Here is a 14,852-nt window from a genome sequence, read left to right as displayed (position 1 = left end):
AATCATGTTGTCTAAATCACCCGGTCGCAGCAATACATGAATGTAAATCACAGTCTAATCACAACCCACACACAAACAGTTCAGTTGTTTAAGTTCTGAAAACCGCTTTCATGGAACAAATACTTTTATGTTTTCTTCACAAAAATTTACCATTCACGTGCCAGAGGATACAAAAGTATTTTTAAAAGCCAACTTGTCCTTTTTAGCAACATTCTTCATTAAGTAGCAAAACCAGTCAGATGGAGAATTGTTATGGAACAGGAAAACAATCCCTGTTTAATATTAGTAATTTGTTTTACTAATTCAGATGCTGTAGCTGAATGATGTTTAATGAACACACACACACTGGCTGAAAGCGCTTGTCCCAAGCAGGGTCACAGCGAACCGGAGCCTAAGCAGGTAATACAGGGCGCAAAGCTGGAGGGGACACACCCAGGACAGGACACCAGTCCATTGCAAGGCACCCCAAGCAGGACTCAAACCACAGACCCGCCAAAGAGCAGGCACCGGCCAAACTCACTGTGTCACTGCGCCTCCCCATTTAACACACTGATTTCAATATAGCTTTATCTAATTGGGGGGGTGCGGTGGGTTGGACTGGGTCCTTCTCTCTGGTGGGCCTGGGGTTCGAGTCCTGCTTGGGGTGCCTTGTGACGGAGCGGCATCCCATCCCGTCCTGGGTGTGTCCCCTCCCCCTCCAGCCCTAGGCCCTGTGGTGCTACACTAGGCTCCGGCTCCCCGCGACCCCATACAGGACAAGCGGTTCAGACAGTGTGTGTATCTAATTGCTAATATTGTATATCTCATATGTCTAAAATCTGGCCAAGGTATAAAAATGTCACAGAGACCTGCTCTTTTTACACCCATATTTAGCCATTTGTTATATTTACCATTTTACAGTGCTATGGTGACACAGTGGATAACACTGTTGCTTCCAGCTCTGGGTAAGCAAATTAGTTTGGCTGCATCTGTGAAGTTTGCATATCCTCCTCATGTTTGCATTGGCTTCATTTGGGCACTCCTGTTTTCTCGCATAGTCCAAAGATATGTATTTGAGGTGAATTACACACACACACACACACACACATTTTCAGAACCGCTTGTCCCATACGGGGTCACGGAGCCTACCCGGTAACACAGGGCGTAAGGCCGGAGGGGGAAGGGACACACCCAGGACGGGACACCAGTCCATCGCAAGGCACCCCAAGCAGGACTTGAACCCCAGACCCACTGGACAGCAGGACCGTGGTCCAACCCACTGCGCCATGAGGTGAACTAAAAATTGTGTGATTCGTAGTGAATTAGTGTGTGTGTGTGATTGCTCTGTGATGGAATCGCATCTCGATCAAGGTGTAACCAGCCTCAGGACCTATGCTACTAGGACAGGCTCTGGACCACCGTGAGCCTGAATTAGACAAGCAGTTTTCTTGATAATGAATTGATGGAAGGATATTTACCACACTAATTTCTACCACACCCTGTTTTATAATAAGTGATTCCATTGAGCAAGATTTTCGTCTCGTTGCATAATTATACCTTATTTTCGATAAATCCAGGCTTGATTTGCATTTAACTATTTGGTCATATAAAAGAAGCAGACTGGTTTGTAAAATAGCGAATTGTTACTGCAATGCCTTCCATCAAATGGGACTGTTGGTTTCTGAAAAAAATGAAGCCACATAAATCAGCCTTTATAAACTGGAGTCCTGTGCAACAAAAAATGGCTTATATGGAAAAGTACAGGCTTTCCAGTTTGTGCCCTTAAGAAAACATCCAGTAAGAAAAGAAATCTCTATTCAAACTACACACCTTGGTCATGAAAAGAACCACAGAAAGTGAACGTACAACCCGACCCCCTCCCAACCACACACACACACTCACACTTTTCTTTTGCTAAAGAGAATAGAGGTAATTTGATCTCCTCACAATGGGAGTTTGACTAAGATGGTGAAATTGTGGAATGAATTAACCCCATTATGTGAAGGACAGGTGTACATAAGTCCGCCCGTATTTCCTCCTCGCAGGTATGTGGAGGTTGTTTTCCTTTAATGACAAATAGTGAGATTCAGGATGGATAACAATTTACACAGATTTTTGGATGACTGCGTGTTTGCATTGTACTTATAGAGCATGTATACATGAAACTCAGTTTGTTCAGCCACTGACTGATGACTGTTGTCACCATTCTACATGATTGATACCTCCCACGCAGCCTATGAATAATGAGTTGCTGCGCAAACTGGAACTGTGCCTAGCAAAGTGCTTTCATTGGTGTTTTCATCATCCTTAAAAATTGCTCAACACACCCCAGAAAATTACAAAAAGCTTTGTTTTATAATGACAATGTCTACATACCCTGTAAGCACAGTGTTTTTTTCATGAGTCGAATATTACCATGAATTTTATAAATATACGGAGCAGTAAAAAGTGTGAGTATAAATGGTAGAAACTACTTTTTTTCTTCACGTTTGGCATTTACTTGTGAGTTGCTGTGCTTTCACTCTTCTGTCCAGTTCATCCCATCTCATGCTTTATCCAGGATGTTCAGGTATACATAAAATTTTGACTCGTACTGGACTTTTTTCTTCCGTCTTTTATGTTTTTTTTTTTTTTTTTAAATTAATAATAAGGATCAGTGTGACTTCTCTTTTAACTGTTGTGTTCCCTTAGGGTGGTTTTGGGTTTGGGTGGCACAGTGGGTAGTGCTGTTGCCTCACAGCGCCTGGGTGTTGCAAGAGGATGTGGATTCAATCCCCACTCAGTCTGTGTGGAGTTTCCATGTTCTCCCTGTGTCTGTGTGGGTTTCTTCTGGGTGCTCTGGTTTCCTCCCACAGTCCAAAGATAGCTGTTCAGGTTTACCCATAGTGTGTGAGTGATAGAGAGAGTATGTTCCACTGATGTATGGATGAGTGACCCAATGTAAGTAGTGTATCTAGCAGTGTAAGTCACTGCAGTGAATAAGGTGTGTGGGCTGGTAACACTACATAGAGTTCATTGGAAGTTGCTTTGGAGAAAAGTGTCTGCTAAGTGAATAAATGTAAATGTTATCTTTATTAACACACAACAGTCACAAAATGTGTAAAAGTAGAGTCTCTTCCAGCTGAAATGTATAAGCGCTCAGTCATCCTCTAACATGGTCTGAAAAGTATTGTGTAGGCTTACGTAATGCTCGCACAATGAGCTGATGTCACAGTAATGATGTGAGAACAACGTTAGAGGCTTTGTCACTATCATGATGGATAGCAAAAAAAGTCAGCACAGTTTCAGATACAGTAAGAACAAATAAATTTACACGTGAAAAGGTCATTTCAGACCACTGCTGAATACAAACACCTCCCTAGCACTCAGGTTTGCAGCTGAACCCAAAATGTATCACAATCTGTTCTTATCATCAAACAATTTTTAATTTTATCGAGTTATCTTAAACCAGACACAATGGAATACATCTGGCACTGTACGCAACTTTTTAAAATCCTATCACAATATCATAATCATATATCATCCTGTGTGTCTGGAAATAAACTGCTCTTCAGGACAGAGCGTAGAGAAACACTGAAGACTAAATCAAATTCCCTCAATTTTTGTTAGTGCTACAGAAATGTGAGCCAGCAGCACCAGATCCATTAAAAAGTTTTATAAGAGGGTTAATGTTCAGATTGTAACCCCAGAGCAGCTCAGCCGTAATGTCAGTAGCGGGAAAATACTAACATTTAACACACCTCATGAAGCCAGAGTTGCTGGATTGTCGCTTCTCCAGAAATATTCACGGGGCATACGGATATTTTTCCAGTAATTTATGACAAGTTTGAAAGGTATCCAGAAGTCAAACTGTCACTTGCAATAATGCTCTCAAATTATGGGAAAGATTATTCCCTAAGCAATGAAAAAGCAGATTTCTTCCAGCATTAAGCAACACTTCTTAGTAGTTGCATCAGGACAGTTTTTGCAGATAATAATAGGAGATGTGTCTCTGCAAACAGTTTCACTTCATGCTTTGTTTGAAGACCTGGAGCAGAGTCTTCCTGAGGCTCTAGAGTGAAAGGAGGAGACGAGACGGGAATCAAAACTTTGAATACGGGAAGCGAAAGAGCAGGGCGCGGATCCTCTGAATCGCCTCTCCTGTGCAAGCCGGAAAGCTGGAGTAATACTGTATATACTGAAAACAAATTGTATTCTCAACAATTTGTGAACCCAAAATATATTTTTGTGAAAGTTGCTGGATTTTTTTTTAATTCAACTGAGAGTACAAAAACAATAAAAATCAAGGATCTCACAGTTGAACACTTTCCTCCATCCATCATTATCAACTGTTTGTCATTTATTAATTTAGCTGATGCTTTTCACCAAAGCAACTTACAATTATTTACCCATTTATACAGCTGGATAATTTTTACTGGAACAATTCCAGGGTAAGTATCTTGCTCAAGGGTACTACAGCAAGAGGTGCGATTCAAACCTGTGACCTTTGGGTCCAAAGGTAGCAGTTCTTACCACTACACTACTAATTGTTTTCCAATGCATGGTTACAGTAGACCAGAGCAGGGTGCTATTCTTCTTATTATTATTATTCATCATCCCATCGTCAAGAATCGCGGCGAGCCAGAGCCTAACCCGGCAACACAAGGCGCAGGGCTGAAGGGGGAGGGGACACACCCAGGACAGGACACCAGTCCATTGCAAGGCACCCCAAGTAGGGCTTGAACCCCAGACCCACCACACAGCAGGCACCAGCTGAACCCACCACACCCCCACGCCCCCCTATTATTGTTATTGCTGTTCTTGTCCCTATCTTATTGTTTCTTGATTTTTATTCCATCCAGCAGTTGTTGGTGGAGGCATCGCTCCAGACATATGTTCCCAACCTCTCTCACTGTTTTCATGGCATGTATGGAAATGGAGAACACTGAATCCCTGAGGGGCAGCAGCTTTCTGCTTTCGATTAACCAACGGCTCACAAACATGGAATGTGAAAGAGACAACAGGGAATCAATCCTATCTCATGTTCCAATCCATCATCCGGCTTTTTTTTTCCTTTTTCAACACTCCTTTGAGATCGCAAGTAAAATTTCATCAAGCGCTATTTTGTCAGACAGGAATTTTTTTGCGGGCTTCCGAGTCAAGAATGTTTTGACTAATACTACGCCATCTGATTACAGTGATCAATAAAGAAATATTATAAAGAAGTTTATTCCATAGTTTTTTGGTTAAAGCCTCAAAGGAACCAAACTTCAGCGATGCTGTGTAGAACTCTTGACCAGAAATGGCGTCACTGGAAACTGGAGGCAGAAGACCAGGACTGGGAAGTGAGGCGCACTGGGAACACATGAGTCCAAACCACCTAGAATGCATGCCGTCAAAGGAAAAGACAAATATCTACACAGCAAACTCTGTTTTGAAATCGGGGTGAATAAGAGTTTATCTGATATTACAATACAGCAGGTAGAATTGTTCAGAGATGGAATTATATACATGATCTGAACTCTTCCAGCAAGACTTACAACTTTATAAATGAACCAACTGAGTAAGAACAATGTAGAATTATCCTATATGGTGTCAGGTATGCTGAAAGCTTCAGTTTTAAGAAAACATTCAGTAGCATAAACACTCAAGAATGCTAAACCCTCATTTTTTAATGGTGCAATGTCACATTAATGTGTAGCATTGGGAATTAGATTTACGGTTGCTTCGGGATATTGCCTACATTCTTATGAAGGTGTGAAAGAGAGGATGAAAATACCTCCTGGCACCCAGTTTCTGCCCGACTCTGTTCCACTGACCAAACAAGATGACACAGAAGAATGGATGGGAGCACTGATCACTCTCTCCTTCATGAGAGTTTAATGATCAGAGCCGTAATTGATTCTTTGTGGAAACTGTAATAGATACCATTGTTGAAAGACAAAGAGAGCTTTGGAAACAGCTGGTGCTTCCTTCACCCAGCGGGATCTTCCTGCATTGACCTCAGTCTCTTCTTCCAAACTCTTCCTGCATTGACCTCAGTCTCTTCTTCCAATCTCTTCCTGCATTAACCTTAGTTTCTTCTTCCAAACTCTTCCTGCATTGACCTCAGTGCCTTCACCCACACTGGAAGCTGAAACTGACCATCAGGATTGATGAGTGTCAACCCCCCGATTTTTATCTCCCTAGACGTTCTGGCTAGACTCTCTTCTCATCCTGACTCTATTGTTGACAAGCACAGCAAGTTGGTATGTACAGTATATTGATATCAGTGTAGATATTCTCTGCACAGTTGAAATGTCAGTCTGTCACAAACTCAACTATGTCACCTGAAAATTCTCTCTACTTTATACAAATTATCAATACCAGCCTTTCATTTTAACTGTGAATGTGTAAAAGTAATGTGTAATTCCTTAAATGGGTCTTCAGAAAGCCTTGCTAAACTGACATTTTGTGAATGGTACATATTCTTAATGGGTACACATTTTGTTGCCATGTGTGAAGAAGGAAGCAGCCACACAACCCACATTCACTACTAATGACAGCCTTCCAAATTGTTCCAAGGCTCCATGTTTCCTCCACCTCTTATTTATCTCCAACTCCTTTCCCACATATCAACAGTTGCCCTTCTGGAAACAAGCTAAGACATCAAGAACTTGCTGCAAATTTAACATTCATAGAGAAGTTGCTATGAAACATCTCTGACTTGATTTTTTTTTTTTTTTTTACATTTATCAATTTTATTGATATTCATTTATGGTTTTAATCTGTAACATTTACACGGTAATGTAAAAACAAAATAGCAAAGGGTATTGGTTTTATCCGGACATGATACAATTGCCTCCCATGGTTCTTGAAATAAAGGTCATATTTTATGATCCTCCGAAGAAAAAGGGCATGAAACTGTTCTGTGATTATTTTTAATTTAGATTTTCCCTGTTTTTCTTGCCAAAACATCATTTGAAAAACATAAAAAGAACAGATGCTGTGTTTTAAGAAGGGAATTATATTCCCCTGGTAAACTGAAGGAATAATAACTTGTTTATGAGATACAAGCACTGGCTGGGAGAGGTTCTCAAGATCTTCTGTTACTTACTTCATTAAAAAACAGACGCAGCTCTTTTTGTCTGTGCCAGGCTTTGACTGGAAGCTTTCTGATGTGCATTCTTGGTTTACCTGCCTCATTCCATTTTTACCATAGAGCTGGTTTTATGTTACCACCACTCTCCCAGCCCTCATCCTTCAGCACTACTTCTCTCTTCCAACCTGTTTCCGTCAGGACCTTCTCTCTTTCTCAACCCTGTCTTTCAGCATCTTCTCCCTTCTCCAACTATCTCCTTCAGCACCACCCACCACCAATTCACATAACTGAGAGCCTTCCAGGCCCATTGCTCCTGGTTTCTGCATCGTGACTTGTGAGTGCTTTAACAGCGGGCATGTGTACTTGTTTTTTCTTGTGTGTATCAAAGTATTTTTCCCCCACACTTGTTTGTCAGTGACTGAACATAAAGCTCAGGCAAAATCTGGGACATCTGGGACTTGATGGGATTGATTAACTGTTAAATCTCAGCACAATGTGAAGACAAAGAAAAATTAAATAAGAAACAACATCCATTTCTGTGTGGACAGAGTGATCTACAAAACTTGTGACTCATTCTCCTAATTCATATAATCAGTTTTTTGTTTAGACCAGGCAATACTGACCATATCATTACATTTTCATCAGCTTGTTTAGTATATTACATTATTGTTAAAGATGATCAGTGGCATTGTAACCCTTTAGGTCGTTACACTAGTAGGAATCAGGGAAAACGTGCTCAGCAGCACATTCGTGTGGGTTTGCTTTGACTTGATGGCTTTTCATGGTCTCTCATGGGTCCAGACCCCAGACTGTCCTCAGTGCACAGAACGGATTGTTGCACTCCTTCTTGCTGCTCTGTTTATTTAAAGTTGTCAATGTGTTTTGGTTTGCAGCTCCTCTGTGCTGTGGTATAACATGTTCCTTGGAGCCAGCCTGGGCAACAAGGCAAAGGGACGACTCCGAAATTCCCCCGTCTCTCTGCTGTTTTGACAGCAGCTGGATCCTGTGGAAATCCCAAGCTGGTCCAAACACCAAAGCACGCCCTGCATGTGTGAAGCCTGGAAACTAAATAAAAAAGACGAAGACCGACGTGTTTAATTTAACCTGTGTTGTAATCTGGTTGTATTTTTAACTATTTCAATTTGAGCTCATTAGTCAGCTCCCAGGCAAGAAGGGTAAAAACAACACTTTTACATTCTGGGACCACTTACTATGATAATGCCTTAACAATGCTTCTCTTTGACGTTAGCTTTGTAAAGACTGCTGCGTGTTGAATTGTTCCGCCTAATGATTTGGTCTTTCAGGACAAAGACACAGATCCGTGCACAGATCCATGGTTCTTCAAGCAAGAAAACCAAATTACTGCTGCAAATGTTGATTTCACTTGGGTCCCGGGGGAATTGCTGGAGAGACACGGAGCTTAATGAACTAGTTGAGAGCTCAATGGCTCAGTGGTCTAGTTTCACTTTGTATTGACTCAAGGTGATCATTATGGACTCAGTGACCTAGGCAGAAAAATCAAAATCAGGCCATCTAATAAACCCAGCATTAACTGGAACTCAGTGCCGTACTATAAGATCCTGGAGCAAAATGACTGGGTAAGTTCACAAAGCTGCGTAGAAAACAAGGTGTGCTGAAAAATGAGTGCCGTTCTCACGGTCCAGTGTTTTGGTGGAGTAAAAGTGAAAGATTACTAGCAGCGGGTTTCAGCCAAATTCAAACAACAGAGCTCTAGATTCATCAAAGAAAAATGTTTTAAACTGGTTTTAAAAGCTTAAAGCATTTTCCGTGTAATTCCTGTTATTGTGTTCTTTTATTTTATATTCTTATTTCTTATATATGATCTCATTCTTATACATTACAATCTTTTATCATTATCCTGATCATACATTCTTTCATGTATACCTTACTTATAGAATATTACACTGTATGTAGTAATACTGAAGTATCGTTAACTATAGCGAAATTGTTTAAAATCGTTAAGTAAGATAATGATAAAATTATGAAAGATAGTATTATATACTCTGGTACCTATGCTTTAAATTCATCGTGAACTTTGTTACTCAGACTCATTAGATGACAACCAGCCAATGACCACTATGATGTGTAGTTCAAATTTTCCTGGGCAGTTTGACAAACCATTACCGAACAAAACTAATGTTTGGGTCCCTCCCCAGCACTCTCTTTCCAGCATTTCTTCGGGTCCAGCTGCATCTAAATACCCTTTGTCATATGAAGTCATGGGTGTGTTTGATAGGTGGAGCCCCCCCCACAAACCACAGTCGGCACAACGTAGCTCAGCCTAGTCTCACTGAAGTGAAAAACATTGACAAAACAAAGTTATGCCGAGAAGGATGACATGCTCACCGATTAAACTGTACGGAAGGTCTGGAGACCTTTCCCTTTGCTGTGTTTCGAGGACGTTACATGTGAAATAATCCTAAGTAGTACAGATATCATAACTGAGCAAGCACAATCTGAGATGAGCACTTTTCCAGGATTTCATGTATTAATTACTTTGCAACGACAGATGCAGCAAAGCATGATTCCTGCCACTAGATACGGAGGTGTTAAGAAGCAGAGCACAGTTATTCATCAACACCTGCCAATGAAAGGAGTGAATCAGCCAGAAATGTAACACTCAGAGTCAATACAGCTCAGAAAGAGAACATGTGAGTATATTCTGGGTATTATTGTGGGACCTTGTGTATTATTATAACAACAATAGTGTACAGCAGCATTGGGTTTGTGTTGCAGATTTCAGTCAAGGGTTCCATTCATACCGCAGAAGAAGCTGATACAGTGGGATGAAGTGGTCCACCACTCATTCACATTCATCTATTTTGTAAACACGTTTCTCCAAAGCAACGTACAATGATTTTTAACCAACCTTACCGGAGTCTACCTGACTCCTTTGTCCAAGGTGATTGACAATAAAGGATGTACTATAGATGTGTATTTGAACAGCATGATATGGATGTCCACCATTTTAATGAACACCAGTTCTTTAAAACACCATTTGCATGCAGTCTCTGAAAATCTGCAAAATTTAAAAGATTTAAAAAAAAAAAAAAAAGATTAAGAAATATTTACCATACTCCTTTGTCCAAGGCGACTTGCAGATATACTGTGTTACTATCTACAGTCATTCACCCATCAATACAGAAGAGCAATAGAAATCTTAGAAAAGGCAGCTTAGATTTCCCAGTTCACTGGGAATGCATCTTTGGACTGTGTGAGGCAACCAGAGCATACAGACAAAACTCAGAGAAACGCTGGGAGAACAGGTGACATAGAGGTTAAAGCTGCTGCCTTCCAGTCTGAAATCTCACCACCTGCTGCGATACCTTGAGCAAGGTACTTACCCTGAATTGCTTCAGTAAAGGTTCCTTAGCTGTATAAATGGTTAAAACATTGTGTTGCTTTGGTGAAAAGTGTTAGCTAAATGAACAAATAATAGCAAACAAAGCATACGCTCTGCACAGACTGACCAGAGCACGGGAGCTGTGAAGAACTTGTGGGACAGTGGCACCATGCTGTCCTTGAAACATATGAAACGATATGAGCAACATGAAATGATTATTCTCCTCAACTTCCTCTGACCTTATATGGCTGCTCACTTATTCATACAAATAAAATGACTGGGCCTTGTGGGAAAGAAGTGGTTTTAGTTTTTTGTGAATAGTATTTGTTTAATCTTTCTGTGGTTTTGATTCATCTTACAGGGCTCTTCTGCAATATGTTCTTTGACACATTATATTGGAAAAACTGCGGCTTAGCCTTGGAGAAGTACAGCTGTTTTAAGCATTACCAGAAAAAAGATTACACCCAACAGCTCAGTTTACAGCTAACAACAGAATTTTTAGTCATAAAATTGAAGTATATTGTACATAAACTTTCCATAATGTGCATTCTTATTGTTATTATTATTATTATTATTATGCTCATTGCTTCATACACGTTTTGAAATGGCAGGTAAAAAAAAGGCAATGGCAAGCTACAAACATAATAGAGTGTACAAATATTGGCCATAACAAAATCTTTACTGATGCAGAAAGATTCTGTTCTGTTTCTTAGTGTTACTGGGGTATCACAACGGTGTGGGTATAAAATTTTATTTTATTTTTTTTTCAAATTTATTGGCAGAATACTTGCCAGCTACCATTACTGACAATTACGCTGTAAAAATAAACAGCAGGGAAAACCTGCAAGCACAGGTTGCCTAATTGCTAAAGAACGAGATTTTTAAACCAAAATCTGCTGATTCAGCTCCAGGGTTGGACGCATACTTTTGTATCTTTAAGCACAAAACTTAACCTCAGTTGCCGCAGTGATATACAGGACTTTATATGGAAAAAGAAAAAGCAATTCCTAAGAAGCGTAATTTTAAAATTCACTGTCATTGTCTCTCTTTTGCCTTCAGTCTGGTGTTTTTATTCCTCATAGAATCTGTAGTTTCACTGCTCATAGAATCATTGGCTTTTTGGTTTATCTGGCTTAGCCGGGTCCTGCTTTGGTGGGTCTGGGGTTCGAGTCCTGCTTGGGGTGCCTTGCCATGGACTGGCGTCCCATCCCGGGTGTGTCCCCTCCCCCTCCAGCCTTACGCCCTGTGTTGCCGGGCTAGGCTCTGGTTTGCCGCGACCCCGCTCAGGAAGCGAGCAGTTTCAGACATTGTGTGTGTTGGGGGTGTGTAAAAAAAACAGTCCTCAGCCAATCAGCACTGCAAAAAAAGGAAAGGTCTGCCTTGAGCTTTAAAAAAAACAAACATATACCCCCAGAAGCTTTTAAAGTGCAGGGTTCCCAAAATCTGTTTAATTGAAACTAAGTTGAATTTTAAGTGAATTAAGCATTATATCAGGGCTATATCAGGATAGCCCTCTCATGTGCATTAACCATTAATGCCTAATTCTAAGATCACTTATCTGCAGTAAAAGTACTTAAGAGCTTCTGGGACTTCTGAAGTTCTCTGCTGACACAGATGAATCTCATCTGCCTGATAAGTTAATTATGTACAATATTAGATATGAATGGTGACTTTGTTTAAAATTTCTTACTCATTATTTACTCTTGAGAATATTTTAACACTTTGGTGGTGTACGGCATTCATAAAACAGAAACGCTCAGATCTGACAGAATAGCCTGGCAATATGGGAATCGATTCAATTAGATGGTCTTACATTAAGAATTAATCTCAGAGCTCTTTATGACGTACAGATAACACACCTACAGCTGTCTAAGTATCCTCCTGGTAGTGCTGTTAAAGACCCATCATCTCTTAATGTGAAGTGTCAGGACCAAATCAAATTTGAGATCAAAATTTCATTTATTTCTGTTTTAATTACCCATAATTATTTCAGATTTCCTCAGCATTGAAAGCAGTAATACATTCTCTAAAAAGGCTAACCATGAGTAAGTATGAAAGCCCCCTTTACTGCAGCTCCTGGTAAATTAAAAAAATAAATAAAACAAAATAAATAAATTAATATCCATACGAACATGTTTCTGCCCTCATATGCAATATTTGGAATAACTGTGCAAATATTTAGTACATAATGATTTAGTGGAAAGAAAATGTTGGTGGATAGGATTTAAAAAAGAGGAATGGCACCCAGCATGTTTAACCTTTTTTTTCCCCACTACAGCTGTTGAGTGCATTTAACTTTGATTCTTGGAGTCTGTGGCTGCAGTGGGGTAACTGAAAACTGGAATAATGTTCTGTCAGTTACATTCAGATAAATGAGAAAAACATGTAAACTGACATAATATTACAAACAGAAAGCTAAGAAATCTGTTACAAGGCTTTTATAACAGTTTCAGGGCCTTTTACTGTTGTTATTGCTTATATTTACCCAGTTGTACAGTATGAAACATACGTGTCTCACCGCTACTGGGTTGTGCATATCTAGAAGTGTAAGTCACCTTGGTGAATAGGGTGTGTGGGCTGATAACACTACATAGAATCCATTGTAAGTCCCTTTGGAGAAAAGCATCTTCTAAATAAATAAATGTAAATAAAGGTAAATGTAAACACACACACACATTTTCAGAACCGCTTGTCCCATACGGGGTCACGGGGAACCAGAGCCTACCCGGCAATTTTCATTACTTTTATAGTAAGTGTGAGTGAGTAGACCTGCTATACAGGGTTAAAAGGAGGGACTAAGAATCAGCATCCTTTTGACGTTTTTCTTGCTATTTACATTTATTTATTTTACAGATGTAGGGGGTGTGGTGGCGCAGTGGGTTGGACCACAGTCCTGCTCTCCGGTGGGTCTGGGGTTCGAGTCCCGCTTGGGGTGCCTTGCGACGGACTGGCGTCCCGTCCTGGGTGTGTCCCCTCCCCCTCCGGCCTTACGCCCTGTGTTACCGGGTAGGCTCCGGTTCCCCGTGACCCCGTATGGGATAAGCGGTTCTGAAAATGTGTGTGTGTGTGTGTATTTTACAGATGGTTTTCTCCAAAGCAACTTCCAATGAACTATGCAGTGTTATCAACCCACACACCTTATTCACCATGGTGACTTACACTGCTAGATACACTACTTACACTGGGTCACTCATCCATACATCAGTGAAACATACTCCCTCTGTCACTCACACACAATGGAGGAACCTGAACAACATGTCTTTGGACTGTGGGAGGAAACCAGAGCACCTGGAGGAAACCCACGCAAACATGGGGACAACATGCAAACTCCACACAGACTGAGCGCGGATCGAACCCACGTTCTCTCGCACCAACCAGGTGCTGTGAGACAGCAGCGTGACTCACTGTGCCAGCATGCTGCCTATATAGGAAAAAATCTATATATTTATTCCAACATATTTACTAGCACGTATGGCAAAAGATGGAAAGTAGAGAAATTACTATTTTTACACTGTAATAATTTCCTTTAGTCACCCCCACAGGAAGTATGGCCACATGGATCCCTCCTGGGATGGGCCTGGGTCATATTCACATGCCTATAATTCTACTGTCTCATTACAAGCCAACCTCAGAGATATTCACAGCACCCCACACATCACTACTCCCAGATGAACATTTGATTTACTGCTCTTTTTTCAGTCATTCCCAGTCTTACTGGGAATACTGCTTCCACTGCTTGAATACTTAATATGGCTTGAAGACTAGAGTAATTTCCTTCTCCTTGTTGAAATTATTCCACTTTTTAAACGTCTGGTCCTAAGGCATGCATGCTATTATTTGTACAGTCCAGAATTGTGCAATATCACAAATTGGGACATGGCAGTGGCTGAAATTAATCAAAATCTAATGTATTAAATATCTGCAGGGCCAATCATACATTGGTATTCTATGCTGGTGCTAATCCAAATTAAGTTTTACAGAACATCTGCCTCATAGATTACATCCAGTTATGGGGCAATGAGTCATTTCTACATTCAGGTAGTGGGATGACATATGCAAAGGTGTCAATTTTTTGTCTTACGAGAATCTTTAGTATTCACTTGAAGACCAAAATAACACAGAACATTAATAAAGACTTTGTATCTGATACTCAAATTCATTAGACACTGCTTTCAAGAAACATTTAGATACGTAAGGAATCGTAATTCATTATTTTCTGTTGCTGGAAATAAACCACAGCCTATAATAGGGACGAGCTGTTTGAAATCAAAATCAGTTATAGAGTATCTGAAAACACAGTCACCATTGTCTGGAAGCAAATAATTCAACAATTCATGCATTTTATGAAATGCATAATGGAGTTAAGTACAACCTTCTGCAGACATGGTTTTTATTTTATAATTGCTTAGAAGATACAGTGGTTCCCCCTTATCCGCAGATTCGCCTTCC

Source organism: Scleropages formosus, chromosome 10 (assembly GCF_900964775.1).
Source record: "Scleropages formosus chromosome 10, fSclFor1.1, whole genome shotgun sequence".
NCBI lineage: Eukaryota > Metazoa > Chordata > Actinopteri > Osteoglossiformes > Osteoglossidae > Scleropages > Scleropages formosus.
Note: the sequence above shows the minus strand (reverse complement) of the source record.